Source organism: Papio anubis, chromosome 4 (assembly GCF_008728515.1).
Source record: "Papio anubis isolate 15944 chromosome 4, Panubis1.0, whole genome shotgun sequence".
NCBI classification, from domain to species: domain Eukaryota; kingdom Metazoa; phylum Chordata; class Mammalia; order Primates; family Cercopithecidae; genus Papio; species Papio anubis.
The window spans coordinates 146,027,042-146,042,443 of record NC_044979.1 but is presented as its reverse complement, the minus strand read 5'-3'; the positions used below and the strand labels follow the sequence as shown (position 1 = coordinate 146,042,443).

The window sequence follows — 15,402 nt, the reverse complement described above, 5'->3', positions numbered from 1 at the left end:
GGCAGGAGAGACAGTGATGATGATATCGGGAGGCTGAAACCCACCAAAGAGTTGGAAGAAAGCTGATTCAATATGGAGTTGGCAATTTCGGGGGGGGAAAGATGTCAGCACCTTCAAAGGTGGGGCCAGACCCCTTGGAGGTAAAAGTCCCTTCCAACTTTGGATTCTGGAACACACCCCATCGGAGAGACCAAAACATGGCTAGTGGAATTCAGGCTTGATTCCCATTTCCCCGTGAGAGGGTGAGAAGGTTCCTACTGGGCTGCTCCAGGGAGCACGGCAAGGATCACCGGCGCCATGGGGCAGAAGGAGCTGAGTCCCCCCATGGGCAACACGGAGAAGAGGGGTCACCTGAGGCCACAGAGGAAAGGGACTCCTCGGAGGAGGTGGCAGTAACTAAGTCACACACAAAAAGGAAGTGGCATCTGAAAGCTTCCGGTACGCACGCCCAGGGAGGTGGGAGCCTGAGCTTGTGGGTGAGGGGTGATTTTTTCTAGCATGGCAAGAAACAGAAAATACAAAACAGGTGGTTCTGCCAATAAGTCTGCCCCAGAGGAACCTGGTGACCCTGGAGACGGGGCCGACCTGATATGGACTTAGGGGTTTTGGGGTTTGAGCCCCAGCCTGGACTCTTGAGCCTTAACAAGGGGGCTGGGAGGCAGCCCTCTTTCCTTTTTTTTTTTTTTTTTTGGAGACAGAGTCTCACTTTGCTGCCCAGGCTGGAGTGCAGTGGTACAATCTTGGCTCACTGCAACCTCTGCCTCCTGGGTTCAAGCAATTTCTCCCACCTCAGCCTCCTGAGTAGCTGAGATGACAGGCGTGCACCACCACGCTCAGCTAATTTTTGTATTTTTAGTAGAGATGGGGTTTCACCATGTTGGCCAGGCTGGTCTCAAACTCCCAACCTCAGGTGATCCACCCGCCTCGGCCTCCCAAAGTGCTGGGATAACAGGCGTGAGCCACCGCGCCTGGCCAGGAGCCCTCTTTCCTAATGCTGCTTCTCCAGTGGAGCCAGGTCTGTCCTTCCGAGGACCCCAAAGCAGTTCAGACCTAGGCCTGTCCAAGCACTCAGGATCCCACCTCCTCCCTGGCACTATTTGTTTTCTTTATCTCCGCCTTGAAGCTGTAGTTCCAAACAGGCAGGCCCTTCACTGCTGATTCAGCTGCCTGAGCCAACACTCATAAAATCCTATTTCAAAAAGGTCCAGTGATTTTATTTTCTGATCATAAATATGAAATTTAATTAGCAGCCTGCTGCTAATGAAGTTGCCGTGGAAGTCAGCCTGGAGAGGCGGAGGGAACGTGAACACCTGCAGGCAACAGAACCCACTGCCCGGTTAACCCTTCCTCTCCTGCTGCCCCTCACTGGGCCCTTTCTAGGGCCACATGGGCCCCGCTGCAGAGGGGCAGCCTCTGGCCTGGAAGGACAAGGAGGGGCTGCTCGTTCAGGCAGAGTTGGATGTGGCTCAGATGTCCCCTCCTTGGGTCTCCAGGAAGCTCTGGGCACAGCAGCTGCGCACTCCATGTGATGGTTAATTTTATGTGTCCACCTGACTGGGCTAAGGGATGTCCAGAGAGCTGGTAAAACATCTGGGTGTGGCAGTGAGGATGCTTCTGGAGGAGCTCAGCATTTGAATCAGTACACTGAGTTAAGAAGATCCACCCTCCCCAGTGTGAGTGGGCGCCATCCAATCTGTCAAGGATCCTGATAGAACCGCCAGTCCCAGGAAGGAAAAATTCTCCTCTTGAGCTGGGACATCCGTCTTCTCCTGCCCTCTGACACTGGAGCTCTTGGTTCTGGGCCTTCGAACTCTGGGACTTACACCATGGACTCCCTTGTTTTCGGACCTTCAAACTCGGACTGAATTACACACTAGCTTTCTTTTTTTCTCTCCTTTTTTCTTTTCCTTTCCTTCTTTCTTTCTCTCCCTTCCTTCTTTCTTTCTCTCTCTCTCCTTTCCTTCCCTCTCCCTCCCTTCTTCCTCCTTCCTTCCTTCCCCTCCTTCCCTCCCTCCCTTCCTTCCTTCCTTTCCCTCCTTCCTTCCTTTCCCTCCCTCCCTCCCTTCCTTCCTTTCCCTCCTTCCTTCCTTTCCTTCTTTCTTTCCTTTCCCTCCTTCCCTCCCTTCCTTCCTTTCCCTCCTTTCCTTCCTTCCTTCCTTCCCCTCCTTCCCTCCCTTCCTTCCTTCCTTCCCCTCCTTCCCTCCCTTCCTTCTTTCCTTCCCCTCCTTCCCTCTCTTCCTTCCTTTCCCTCCTTTCCTTCCTTCCTTTCTTCCTTCCTTTCCCTCCTTTTTTCCTTCCTTTCCCTCCTTCCCTCCCTCCCTTCCTCTCCTTCCCTCCCTTCCTTCCTTTTCTTCCATCCTTCCCTCCCTCCCTCCCTCACTTCCTTCCTTCTTTCCTTCATCCCTCTCTCCCTCCCTCCCTTTCTTCTTTTTTGAGACAGGTTCTTGCTGTGTTGCCAAGGCTGGAGTGCAGTGGTGTGATCATGGCCCACTGCAGCCTTGAACTCCTGGACTCAAGTGATTCACCCGCCTCAGCCTCTCGAGTAGCTGGGACTACAGGTGTACATCACCATGCTTGGCTACGTTTTTAATTTTTTTTTAGAGATGGGGACTCACTATGTTGCTCAGGCTGGTCTTGAAGTCCTAGGCTGAAGCGATCCTCCTGCCTTGGCCTCTGGAAGCGTCAGGATTATAGGTGGGAGCCACCATGCCCGGCCCTGGCTTCTGTGATTCTCCAGCTTGCATAGAGCATATTGTGGGGCTTCTTGCCCTCCATAATCATGTAATCCGATTCCCATAATTAAATCCCCTTTTATATATGTCTCTATGTATCCTACTATTTCCACATCTCTGACTAATACACTCTGCCCCAGATCAGAGACCCAGCTTCTGCCTTCTCTTTAAAACCCTCTGACAGGCTGGGCCCAGTGGCTGACACCTGTAATCCCAGCAATTTGGGAGGCTGAGGTAGTAGGATCACTTGAGCCCAGGAGTTCGAGACCAGCCTGGGCAACATAGTGGGAGCACTCTACAAAAAATTTTAAAACATTAGCCAGGCACGGTGGTGCACACCTGTGGTCCCAGCTACTCAGGAGGCTGAGGTGGGAGGATCACTTGAGCCCAGGAGTTCAAGGAGCAGCGAGCCATCATCACATCATAGCACTCCAGCCTGGGTGACAGAGCGAGACTCTGTCTTTAATAATAACAATAAAACCCTCTGATGGAACATTGTCCACAGCAGAAGGGAAGCACTGGGAATAATACGGAGCTCTGCACAGGAGCTTAAGGGAAGCCACTGGAGTTCAGAAAGTGTCCAGAGCCTCTGCTCAGTGCTGGATGTGAGCTGGGGGCACACAGCATAGTCCACTCTGCCTTACAATGGATCGGATGGTGCGGAGTCCTTCTCTCTACCAGCCAGCCTTCCTGGTAGTGACTTCCAGATACCTTCTGCTCACAACCCAAAAACATCAGAGGAACCCTATAGTTCCTCCTTCACACTCCACGGAACACATGAAACCCAGGACCACCCTGTTCCTCCCACTACTCCTGGCTTCATTTTCTCTTCCTATAATGCAGGAATAATAATGTCCAGAGTTTGCAGGATCTTAGGGATAATTAAACAAATTTCTAAAGAACATGCCTGGCATACAGTAGGAGCTCCATAAACTGGAGCCTTTATTATCATCATCTTGCATGAGTTTATGAGTTAAATCCCAAATCCAGAACTCACTAATATCTGAAGTCCTACGGAGAAGACATGGACTATTTCAAACACGATTCAGGAAGCTGAAGTGAGAACGTGACTGTTACTTTCCCAAACATGCTCGGAAAAACCCAATCCATCTGGTCGGTGCCGACGCCATGCTAATATCTACTCAAACATGTCCATGTGTGTGGAACACAGGGTCTACAGTCCCAGCGTATGTGGACAGTGTGGGGATGTGCCATTTCCTTGCACAGAGATCACGCCTGTGCAGACAGCCTGCACGTGCACTGGACACGGGAGCTGGTACACAGACCCCTCCCTGCAAAATGCAAATACTCGTCAGAAGTGAGAAGGAGCCGTGCTCCCCTGGATAGAGCCTGCAACGTTAAACTTTAGATGTAGTCTGTGGTCAAGGCGCACAGGATTATATTCTAGTAAAAAGTTTATGACAGAAGGTAATAGAGTTTTTGAGGGATTTTTTTCTTGCCAGATTTTTTTTTTTTTTTAACAGCAGCATATTGCAATTCTGCAGGCATTTGGGTCCCAGCTCCTGAACGAGTAGGAACAGCTTAAGTTTTGCTCCCTGTGCCTCTGCAGGGAACCCTCCTAGGGTCATGGCTGAGGGTTTTGGGATGCTGGAGCCGGAACCCCTCCGGTATCACAGTCAGCCCCAACAGGTGCGGCTGGCTTCCAGGATGAAATGTTACGGGTAAGCTGAGTTTGTGTAAATCAAACTATCTTCTCCCCATTGACTGGGTTTAGAGCTGACTCCCCATATATACAACTGCCCTCCACATGCCCCTGCTCACAGCCTCAAATTCCTCACTCAAAGTGTCGCCTGTTGGTTGCAGTGTCAGCACGAACTGGTGCTTCACCAGCCGCATTTCGAGCCTCGCATCAGCTCTTCGGAACGGACCCTGCAGTTTAACAGGTTCCCCAGGTGACGCTCACACACATTGATAAACGCCACTCCAACTCACCCCTTCCCGTGCACAGAGATTTGGGTTGCCAACTTCTGGTTCACTTCCTGCCTGAGTCTTTTAGGACTTTGGTTTGAAGCACGTGCCCATCCCTCCTGGCTCATACCTCTGCCTGGTCTTTGATGGTGTTTCTTTTTCTTTTTTAGAGACAGGCTCCTGCTCTGTTGCCCAGGCTGAAGTGCAGTGGCACAGTCATGGCTCACTGCAGCCTCGACCTCCCGGGGACAAGCCATCTTCTTGCCTCAGCCTCCCAAGTAGCTGGGACTACGGTGCGCACCACCACTCCCGGCTAAGTTTTTGAATTTTTTGTAGAGACAGAATCTTTCTATGTTGCCCAGGTTGATCTTGAACTCCTGGCCTCAAGCGATCCTCCTGCCTCAGCCTCCTAAAGTGCTGGGATGACAGGCGTGTGCCACCGTGTCTGGCCTGCTGATGGTGTTTCTGATTTCCCATCGTAGCTCCACATACCAGAGATTCCTCTGGGTGACCGAGCCCCAGGTGAGCCGGGTCTTCATGCTTCATTCTGGGGTGGCCCTCACCTTGGTTCGGCCTTGCTGGTGAGCCCCAGATGCTCAGACACACTGCAACCCTTCTGTGGTACGTTAGCTTCATTCCTAACTGCCAGCTCCGCCTGGAAACCATTTCCAGGACTTGGGGCTCTGAGGACCGCTGCTGATCTCTAGCTCGTCTTCCCAGCTCTGAAGTGGGTTAAGAAGGAGCACAGACGGCAGGGCGCAGTGGCTCACGCCTGTCATCCCTGCACTTTGGGAGGCCGAGGTGGGCGGGTCACCTGAGGTCAGGAGTTTCAGACCGGCCTGGCCAACATGGTGAAACCCCGTCTCTACTAAAAATACAAAAAAAATCAGTCGAGTGTGGTGGCAGGTGCCTGTAATCCCAGCTACTCAGGAGACTGAGGGGGAAAAATTGCTTGAACCTGGGAGGCGGAGGTTGCAGTGAGCTGAGATTGCACCACTGCCCTCCAGCCTGGACGACAAGAGCAAAACTCCGTCTCAAAAAGAAAAAAAAAAAGCACAGTTGACTTATAGCTAGTTCTTCTCCTTTTATAAAGAGAAGTGCAAAATAAGGACTAAGCCCAACAATTGTTTCTTGTAAAAATAGAACAATATAAAGAACTAAAAATAGATCCACTGGCTGGGCACGGTGGCTCATGCCTGTCATCCCAGCACTTTGGGCGGCTGAGGTGGGAGGATCACCTGAGGTTGGGAGTTTGAGACCAGCCTGGCCAACATGGTGGAACCCCGACTCTACTAAAAATGTAAAAATTAGCTGGGCCTGGTGTCATGTGCCGGTAATCTCAGCTACTCGGGAGACTGAGGCAGAAGAATTGCTAGAGCCTGGAAGGCAGAGGTTGCAGCGAGCTGAGATCTCACCACCGCACGCCAGCCTGGGAGACAGAGAGAGACTGTCTCAAAAAACAAAACAAAACAAAACAGAACAAAAAAACACACACACACAACAAAACGCAACAACCAAAAAAAAATGGAGATCTACCATTCAGTCTAGCAAATCCCACTACTGGGTATCTACCCAAAGGAAAAGAAGTCATGGCCGGGCGTGGTGGCTCACGCTTGTAATCCCAGCATTTTGGGAGGCTGAGGTGGGCGGATCACGAGGTCAAGAGATCGAGACCATCCTGGCTAACACGGTGAAACTCCATCTCTACTAAAAAAAAAAATATAAAAAATTAGCCGGGTGTGGTGGTGGGCGCCTGTAGTCCCAGCTACTCGGGAGGCTGAGGCAGGAGAATGGTGTGAACCCGGGAGGCGGAGCTTGCAGTGAGGCGAGATCGCGCCACTGCACTTCCAGCCTGGGTGACAGAGTGAGACTCCGTCTCAAAAAAAAAAAAAAAAAAAAAAGTCATTATATCAAAAAGACACCCATGCACGCATGTTTATAGCAGCACAATTCACAATTGCAAAGATGTGGAACCAACCTAAGTGCCCATCGACCGGTAAGTGGATAAAGAAAACATGGTATAGATTCACCATGGAATACTACTCAGCCACACACACACAAAAAAAATCATGTCTTTTGCAGCAACTTGGATGGAGCTGGAGGCCATTATTCTAAGTGAAGTAACTCAGGATCGGAAAACCAAATATTGCAAATTCTCACTTATAAGTAGGAGCTAAGGCTGGATGCAGTGGCTCATGCTTGTAATCCCAGCACTTTGGGAGGCCAAGGTGGGTGGGTCACTTGAGGCCAGGAGTTTGAGACCATCTGGCCAACATGGTGAAACCTCGTTTCTACTAAAAATACAAAAATTAGCTGGGTGTGGTGGCATGTGCCTGTAATTCCAGCTACTTGGGAGGCTGAGGCACGAGAATTGCTTGAACCCGGGAGGCAGAGGTTGCAGTGAGCAGAGATCATGCCATTGCACTCCAGCCTGGGCGACAGAGTGAGACTCTGTCTCAAAGAAGAAAAAAAAAACTAAGTGGGAGCTAAGCTGTAAGAACACAAAGATATACAGAGTGATATGATATAATGGACTCTGGGGATTCGGGGGAGGAGGGTGGCAGGGGGTGAGGGATACAAGGTTACACATTGGGTAGGGTATATGCTGCTCAGGTGACAGGTGCACCAAAATCTCAAAATTTCCTACTATAGAATTCGTCCATGTAACTAAAAACAACTAGTATCCCAAAAGTGATAGAAAATTTTAAAAAATCTTTAAAAAACCCAAACAAGTTAAATATTTAAAAATCAAATAATATTTCATACAAGTTTTTATCAGTGTACTTGAAGTCTTCTTTGGGGACAGGATGCCCAGTGAATCTGACCCTCCACATATCCCACCTCATGGCCAACCTTGTGTAACACCCACTTCCTAATAAATTCAGATCAGTCGTGAGCAGTATGGAAAGGAACAGGTTACTAGTCACGGTGGGAGTATTCCATGGTTATAAAATGGGACAGGCATTTGAAACACCTGTTGGCAGGCATTGCCTGACAGCTAGCTCAGGACAGACCCTGAAGGAAGATGTAATAAATCCATGTGGTAAGCCCTGCCAACACTGCGGCATCTCATCTGATCCGCTTTGTTGGTGGTGGTTTTTTTTTTGAGATGGAGTCTCACTCTCTTGCCCAGCCCGGAGTGCAGTGGCGCAATCTTGGTCCACTGCAACCTCTGCCTCCCAGGTTCACGTGATTCTCATGCCTCAGCCTCCTGAGCAGCTGGGATTACAGGCACCCACCACCATGCCTGGCTGATTTTTAAAGAACTGAACACTTCAATGAAAATAAAGAGGTGATCGGGGTGGATTAAAGATGATACAATTCTATGCCGTCGATAACAGACACACTTTAAATATAAAGACATAGAGAAGGTAACAGTAAAAAGATGGAAACGCTATTCATAAAAACTGAAATGGCAAAAGATATTAATATCAGAAGAGTAGATTTCAGGAAGAGGTGTATTTCTAGGGATAAAGAGGGACATTTCATAATGAAAATAGAGTCAATTCATCAAGAAGATACAACACTCTTAAATGTGTATGCACCAATTCTAAAGCTTCAAAACATGTGAGGCCAAAAGAAATAAAACTGAAAGGGGACTTGGACAAAATCCACAATGATGGTTGTTGATTTCAACAGTCCTTTTTTCACTAATTGTTGGAGCCAATAGATAAAAACGAAGGCTACAGAAGATTTGAATAATACTATCAACCAACCTGACCTAATTGATGTTTATAAAACACTACAGTTAACAGCTGCAGAATACATACTCTTCTTTTTTTTGGAGACTGAGTGTCGCACTGTCACCCGGGCTGGAGTGCAGTGGCACGATCTCAGCTCACTGCAACCTCCGCCTTCCGGGTTCAAGTGATTCTCATGTTTCAGCCTCCCAAGTAGCTGGGATTACAGGTGCCCGCCACCACACCCAGCTAATTTTTTTGTATTTTTAGTAGAGACAGGGTTTCACCATGTTGGCCAGGCTGGTCTCGAACTCCTGACCTCATGATCCGCCCGCCTCGGCCTCCCAAAGTCCTGGGATTACAGGTGCGAGCTACTGCACTCAGCCATACATACTCTTTTCAAGTGTATGTGGAACATTCACCAAGATCTTTTATCAGTCTATAAAACAAGTCACAACTTTAAAAGGACTAAAATTATATAGAATGTGTTCTCTGTCACAATGGAACTAAAGTAGAAACTTACGATAAAAAGGAACCTAGAAATTTTCTAGACGTTTGGAAATGAAATGGCACAGTCCTACATAACCCATTGATTAAAGAAGAAACCAAAAGAAACATTTGAAGATGTTCTGAACTGAATGGAAATAAAAACAAAACATCAAAATGTGTGGAATGCTGCTAAAGCAATGCTTAGGAGGGATGTTATAACTTTAAATGATCATATCAGAAAAGAAGAATAATTTAAAATTAATGTTCTAAGTTTCTGCATTAAGAAGCCAGGTTGGGAGTGGTGGTTCATGCCTGTAATCTCAGCACCTTGGGAGGCTGAGGCAGGAGGATCACTTGATGCCAGGAGTTCAAGATCAAAAAATCAACCAGTGTAAATCTGTGAGATTTACACTGTGAGACCTCATTGCTACAAAAATAAAAATAAAAAATTAGCCAGGCATGGTGGTGTGCACCTGTGGGCCCAGGTACTTCAGAGAATGAGGTGGGAGGATCACTTGAGTCCAGGAGCTTGAGGCTGGAGTGAGCTATGATTGCACCACTGCAATCCAGCCTGGGTGACAGTGAGACCTTGTCTCAAAACAAAACAAAACAAAATAACAACAATGACAACAACAAAACCCCCAGAACAACAACAACAACAAAAACAACAAAAAAAAAAAAAAAAAAAAAGAAAGAAAGAAGATAATGAAAATAAAGATAAGAACAGAAAAATAAAGCTTAAAAACAGTCTAGAAAACCAAAAGCTGGGTCTTTAAAAAGAGCAACGAAATGGATAAACCTCTAGTTATACACTAACAAAAAAAGAGAAAAAACAAAATGACCAATATCAGAAATGAAAGAGGAGCTATCACTACCAATGCAACAGACATTAAAAATATATTAGGAATATTATTTTTAAAACATTATGCCCACAATTCTATAATATAAATGATAAGAACATAAATTACTCAAAAGATATACATTCCTAAAATTGACTTAAGAAGAAATAGACAGTCTGAATTAGCCCTATATCTATTGGAAAAGTTGAAGTCATCATCAGAAACTCTCCCACAAAGAAAATTCCAGACTCATACAGCTTCACTGGTGAATTCTGTCAAACATTTAAGGAAGAAATAACACCAATCTTACACACTTTCAGAAAACAGAGGAAGAAGCAACACTTCCCACCTCATTTTATGTGGCCAATATTATGCTGATTCCAGAATCAGACAAAAGCATTACAGGAATAGAAAACTAGGCACGAGCATCCTTCATGAACATAGATACAAAAATCCTTAATGGAATTAGCAACAACTTCAAAAATATATAGAGAGGATAACACATCATGAACAAGTGAGGTTTATTCCAGGAATGCTAGTCCATTCAACATTCAAAAATCAACCAATGTGGCTGGGTGTGGTGGCTCACGCCTATAATCCCAGTACTTTGGGAGGCAGAGATGGGTGGATCACGAGGTCAGGAGTTCAAGACCAGCCTGACCAACATGGTGAAACCCCGTCTCTACTAAAAATACAAAAATTAGCCAGGTGTGGTGGTGTGTGCCTGTAATCCCAGTTACTCAGGGGGCTAAGGCAGGAGAATTGCTTGAACCTGGGAGGCAGAGGTTGCAGTGAGCCGAGATTGTGCCACTGCACTTCAGCCTGGGTGACAGGGTGAGACTGCATCTCAAAGAAAAAAAAAATCAACGAAGGTAAATCACCATATTAAGAGAATAAAGAAGGGAAAAATCATCTGATTACTTCAATCTATGCAGAAAAGTCACTGGGCAAATTTCAGCATCCATTTATATTAAAAACTCCTCCAAATTAGAAGAGGCTGTTCCTCAAAGACTGGGACCAAAGCAAGGATATTCATACTGAACGCTTCTATTCAACATTGTGCTGAAGTTTCTAGTTAATCCAACGAGACAGAAAATAAAGAAAAGGAAATAAAAAGGAATGACGGGCAGCACAGTGTCCATGCCTGTAATCCCAGCACTTTGGGAGGCTGAGGCGGGTGGATTACGAGGTCAGGAATTGAGACCCTCCTGGCTAACAGTTGAAACCCGTCTCTGCTGAAATACAAAAATATTAGCCAGAAGAAGGCGTAGTGGCTGAGGCGCCTGTGATCCCAGCTACTCAGGGGCTGAGGCAGGAGAATGCTGTGGCGTGAACCCGGGCAGAGCTTACGGTAAGGCTGAGATCTGGCCACTTTCTGCACTCCAACCCTGGGCGTGGTAGGCGAGACTCAGATCTCAAAATAAAACAAAAGCTCTCATAAAAAGGTTCAAGACTGGAAGGAAAATTAAAGAGCTGCCATTATTGCAGAAAACATGATATGCAAAAATCCGTAATCTTTAAAATATCTGCTGAGTAGCGGCGCGTGACTGCGAAAGCTCAGCACGCAAGCATCGCTGCTTTAGAGCGAGCAGAGGATCACGAGAATCAGAGGCCGGGAACCATCACAGCTGCGGTAAGCTTATCTACTACTAAAAAGCCAAAAACGCTGGCGGCGACTGGCGAAGCGCCTGCCGTCCCTTCTACCGGGAGAGGCTGAGAGCGATATTATGCCTGAACCGAGGCGGAGCTTGCAGTGAAACTGAGGCCGACACTGCGCCAACCTGGCGGCAAGCGAACTCCGTCTCAAAAATCCATCTGCTGAGTATATGTCAATGAACAGCCAATTATGGTAACTTGCTAAGTACTTAAATCACAGAAAATTAGCCTTGCGAAAATAAAAACCTATGCAAAACACCTTGCCAGAGATTTGGAATAAAAACTTTAAAGTATGCAGGCAACTTCTACAACGTACTAAAAAGTAAAAGCTAAGTAGTGGATGAGAATATATCATATTCCAAGCTAACTGGAAGATTCTTTAATATTGGTTTTTGGTGTTTTTATTTTATTTTATTTTTTTTCTGAGACAGGGTTTTGCAGTGTTGCCCAGGCTGGAGTGAAGTGGTGCAATTATAGTTCACTACAGCCTCAAACTCTTGGCTCAAGTGATATTCCTGCCTCGGCCTCCCAAGTAGCTGGGAATACAGGCACACATCACCACATTCAGCTAATTTTTGTATATTTTTGTACAGACAGGGTTTCACCATGTTGACCAGGCTAAGCTCAGGCAATCCTCCTGCCTCAACCTCTCAAAAAGTGCTAGGATTACAGTCATAAGCCACCATGCCTGGCCTGGAACTCTCATCCATATCTGGTGGGGGTGTAAAATAGGACAACCACTTTAGAAAATGGTTTAACATATACCTATTCTGATGACTTAGCAAATACCTAAGGATCTAGGACCCAGGGCCCTATGTATTTACTCAAGGAATACGAAAATACATCCACACAAAGATTTGTATGTGGGTAGACTGATAACAACTCCATTCACAATAGCCTCGAGTTGAAAACCACCCCAGTTACCCAACAGGAGGAAGGATAAACAAATTGTGGTAATAAAAACAAAATAAAATAAACAGGAAAGAGACATGCAACAACATGGGAGATTCCAAAGACATGAAGAGTGAAAGAAGTCAGACACAAACAGGTACATACTGTGTGATTCCAGGTATGTGAAGCCCCCGGACAGACAAAGCTACCCAAAGTGAGAGAAACCAGAACGGTGATTATCCCAACAGCTTCTGTTGGGGAGGATGGAAACTGAGCAGGAGGGGCACGAGGAGCCTCTTGAGAGCACTGAAGATGTTCTGTATCTTGAAGGATTATGGGTTACGTTTATCAAAAATGGTTAACCTGTCTACCGTGCACTTAAGATTTGTGCATTTCTTTCTTTCTTTTTTTTTTTTTGTTGAGATGGAGTCTCACTCTGTCGCCCAGGCTGGAGTGCAGTGGCCAGATCTCAGCTCACTGCAAGCTCCGCCTCCCGGGTTTAGGCCATTCTCCTGCCTCAGCCTCCCAAGTAGCTGGGACTACAGGCATCCACCACCTCGGCCAGCTAGTTTTTTGTATTTTTTTTTAAGTAGAGATGGGGTTTCACTGTGTTAGCCAGGATGGTCTCGATCTCCTGACCTCGTGATCTGCCCGCCTCGGCCTCCCAAAGTGCTGGATTACAGGCTTGAGCCACCGCGCCCGGCCAGATTTGTGCATTTCATGGCGTACAAATTATCCCAATTTAGAAAAAAATGAGAATGGATTTGAAGTGATCCCTCCAATACAATATTGTGCTTACATACCCCTGAAATCTTTTATTTTATTTTTAATTTTAATTTTTTATGTCCATGGGTTTTTGGGGGTACAGGTGGTATTGGGTTACATGAGTAAGTTCTTTAGTGGTGATTTGTGAGATTTTGGTGCACCCATCACCCAAGCAGTATACACTGAACCCAATATGTTACCCTTTATCCCTCTCCTCTCCCACCTTTTCCCCACTAAGTCCCCAAAATCCACTGTGTCCATTTGCAAAAATCCATTTGCGGCCGGGCGGGGTGGCTCAAGCCTGTAATCCCAGCACTTTGGGAGGCCGAGGCCGGGTGAATCCGCGAGGTCAGGAGATGAGACCATCCTGGCTAACAGGTGAAACCCGTCTCTACTAGAAATATAAAAACTGGCAGGCCGGTGGGGCGAGCGCCTATGCTTCAACTTCTCCAGGAAGGCAGGCGGAGGAATGGCGTGGTGAGCCGGAGTGGGCTTGCGGATGACGAGAGATCGACCCTGCACTCTAGCCTGGGCTACAGAGCCAGACTCCGTCTCAAAAAAAAAAAAAAATCCATTTGCATCCTCTTAGCTTAACTCCCACTTATGAGCCAGAACATATGATGTTTGGTTTTCCATTCCTGAGTTACTTCACATAGAATAATAGTCTCCAATCTCATCCAGGGCCCTGCGAATGCCATTAATTCATATCCTTTTATGGCTGAGTAGTATTCCATCATATGTATATACACACACACATTACACAAACCACAGATTTTTATCCACTTGTTGACTGATGGACATTTGGACTGGTTCCATATTTTTGCAATTTCGAATTGTGCTGCTATACACATGCACACACCCTTGAAATCTGAAATCATAGCTCAGTGGGTTGGGAAGGGGGTAGAATTCCAGCAGATGCTCTGGGAATAAACCAGGTCCCACTGGGCCCTTGGTGTTGTTTGCGCCTGTGATCCCCATGCACACGGGTGATGGGGGATGGCTAAGTTAGACAACATCTGTGTCTGTTTCCTAGAGCTGTAGTAAAAAATTAACACAAAATGAGCAGCTTAAAACAATGGAAATGTATTCTCTCACAGTTCTGGAGGCCAGAAGTTCAAAATCAGGGTGTCGGCCAGATGGGCTCCTTCTGGAAGCTCAGAGGGAGAGTCTGTTCCAAGCCTCTTTCCCAGATTCTAGTGATTTCTGATGATCGGCATTTCTGTGACTTGGCAAATGCCTCTCCAGTCTCTGCCTCTGTTTCCCTGTGCATCTCTGCCACTGACCCTCTCTTCTTTTAGTTGCTTTTTGGGAAGGGGAAGGGGTCTGGCTCTAATGGCCAGGAAGCTGGAGTGCAGTGTGTCTATCTCTGGCTCACTGCAAGCTCCATGCCTGCCAGGGTTGCATACGTCTCCTGCCTCAGCCTCCCAAATGCTTTGGACTTCCCGGCATGCCGCCACCCTCATGCCGGCTAGTTTTGTATTTTTAGTAGAGGCGGGGTTTCGTGGTAGCCAGGATGGTCTCGATCTCTGACCTACCGTGATCCACCGTCTCGGCCTCCCAAGTGCTGGGATTACAGGCAGAGCCACCAGCATGCCGGCCTATTTCTTTTTAAAAATATGTATTCTGTTATTTAGGGACAGGGTCTCACTCTGTTGTCCAGCCAGAGTACAGTGGCATAGACATGGCTTACTGCAGCCTTGACCTCCCAGGCTCAAGTGATCCTCTCACCTCAGCCTCCTAAGTAGCTAAGACTACAGGTGCATGCCACCATGCCCAGCTAATTAAAAAAATTTTTTGAGGGGGGTAGAGATGAGGTCTTGCCGTGTTGCTCAGGCTGATCTTGAACTCCTGGACTCAAGTGATCCTCCCACCTTGGCCTCCCAAAGTGTTTTGATTACAGGTGTGAGCCACCAGGCCTGGCCAGTCTGTCTCTCTCTCTCCTCTCGTTCTCCTTTTTGTAAGGAGGCCAGTCATTAGATTCAGCCACCACCTCCTTATCCAGTATAATCTGCTTTTAACTTAACTAACCCCATGTACAGAGACCCCATTTCCAAGTAAGGCCACACTCCGAAGTTCCAGGTGGGCAGGAAATCTGGGAGACATTATTCCCTCCACTGCAGTCCATGCTCTGGCCAAGTACAGACAAGTTTCGGTGAAGGTGAAAACTGAGCACAGGGCATGGGTCTTTCAGGGGGACTTCAATAGTTCATGTGTGGGTTTGGGACATGGAGGCCCAGGCCATGGAAAAGTAGCTCATGAATTAGAATTCGAAAGAGCACGATGTGTGTGTGTGTGCGGGGCCATGATCCCACCAGAGGAGGGATGGAGAAGGCATTTCTAGGGGTTCTTGGGAAGAAAGTGCATTTCTAGTGACCACCCTGGCATCTGATCCACCCAGAGATATCACTAAAATTTGAAGAC

General features: G+C 47.1%; 1 protein-coding gene across 4 annotated transcripts in view; it reads right to left on the bottom strand.

Annotated features, from left to right (window-relative positions):
• Window positions 1–15,402, bottom strand: part of CARD11 (caspase recruitment domain family member 11) — a 144,015-nt gene that overhangs the window by 77,704 nt on the left and 50,909 nt on the right. The gene's annotated exons all lie outside the window — the stretch shown is intronic.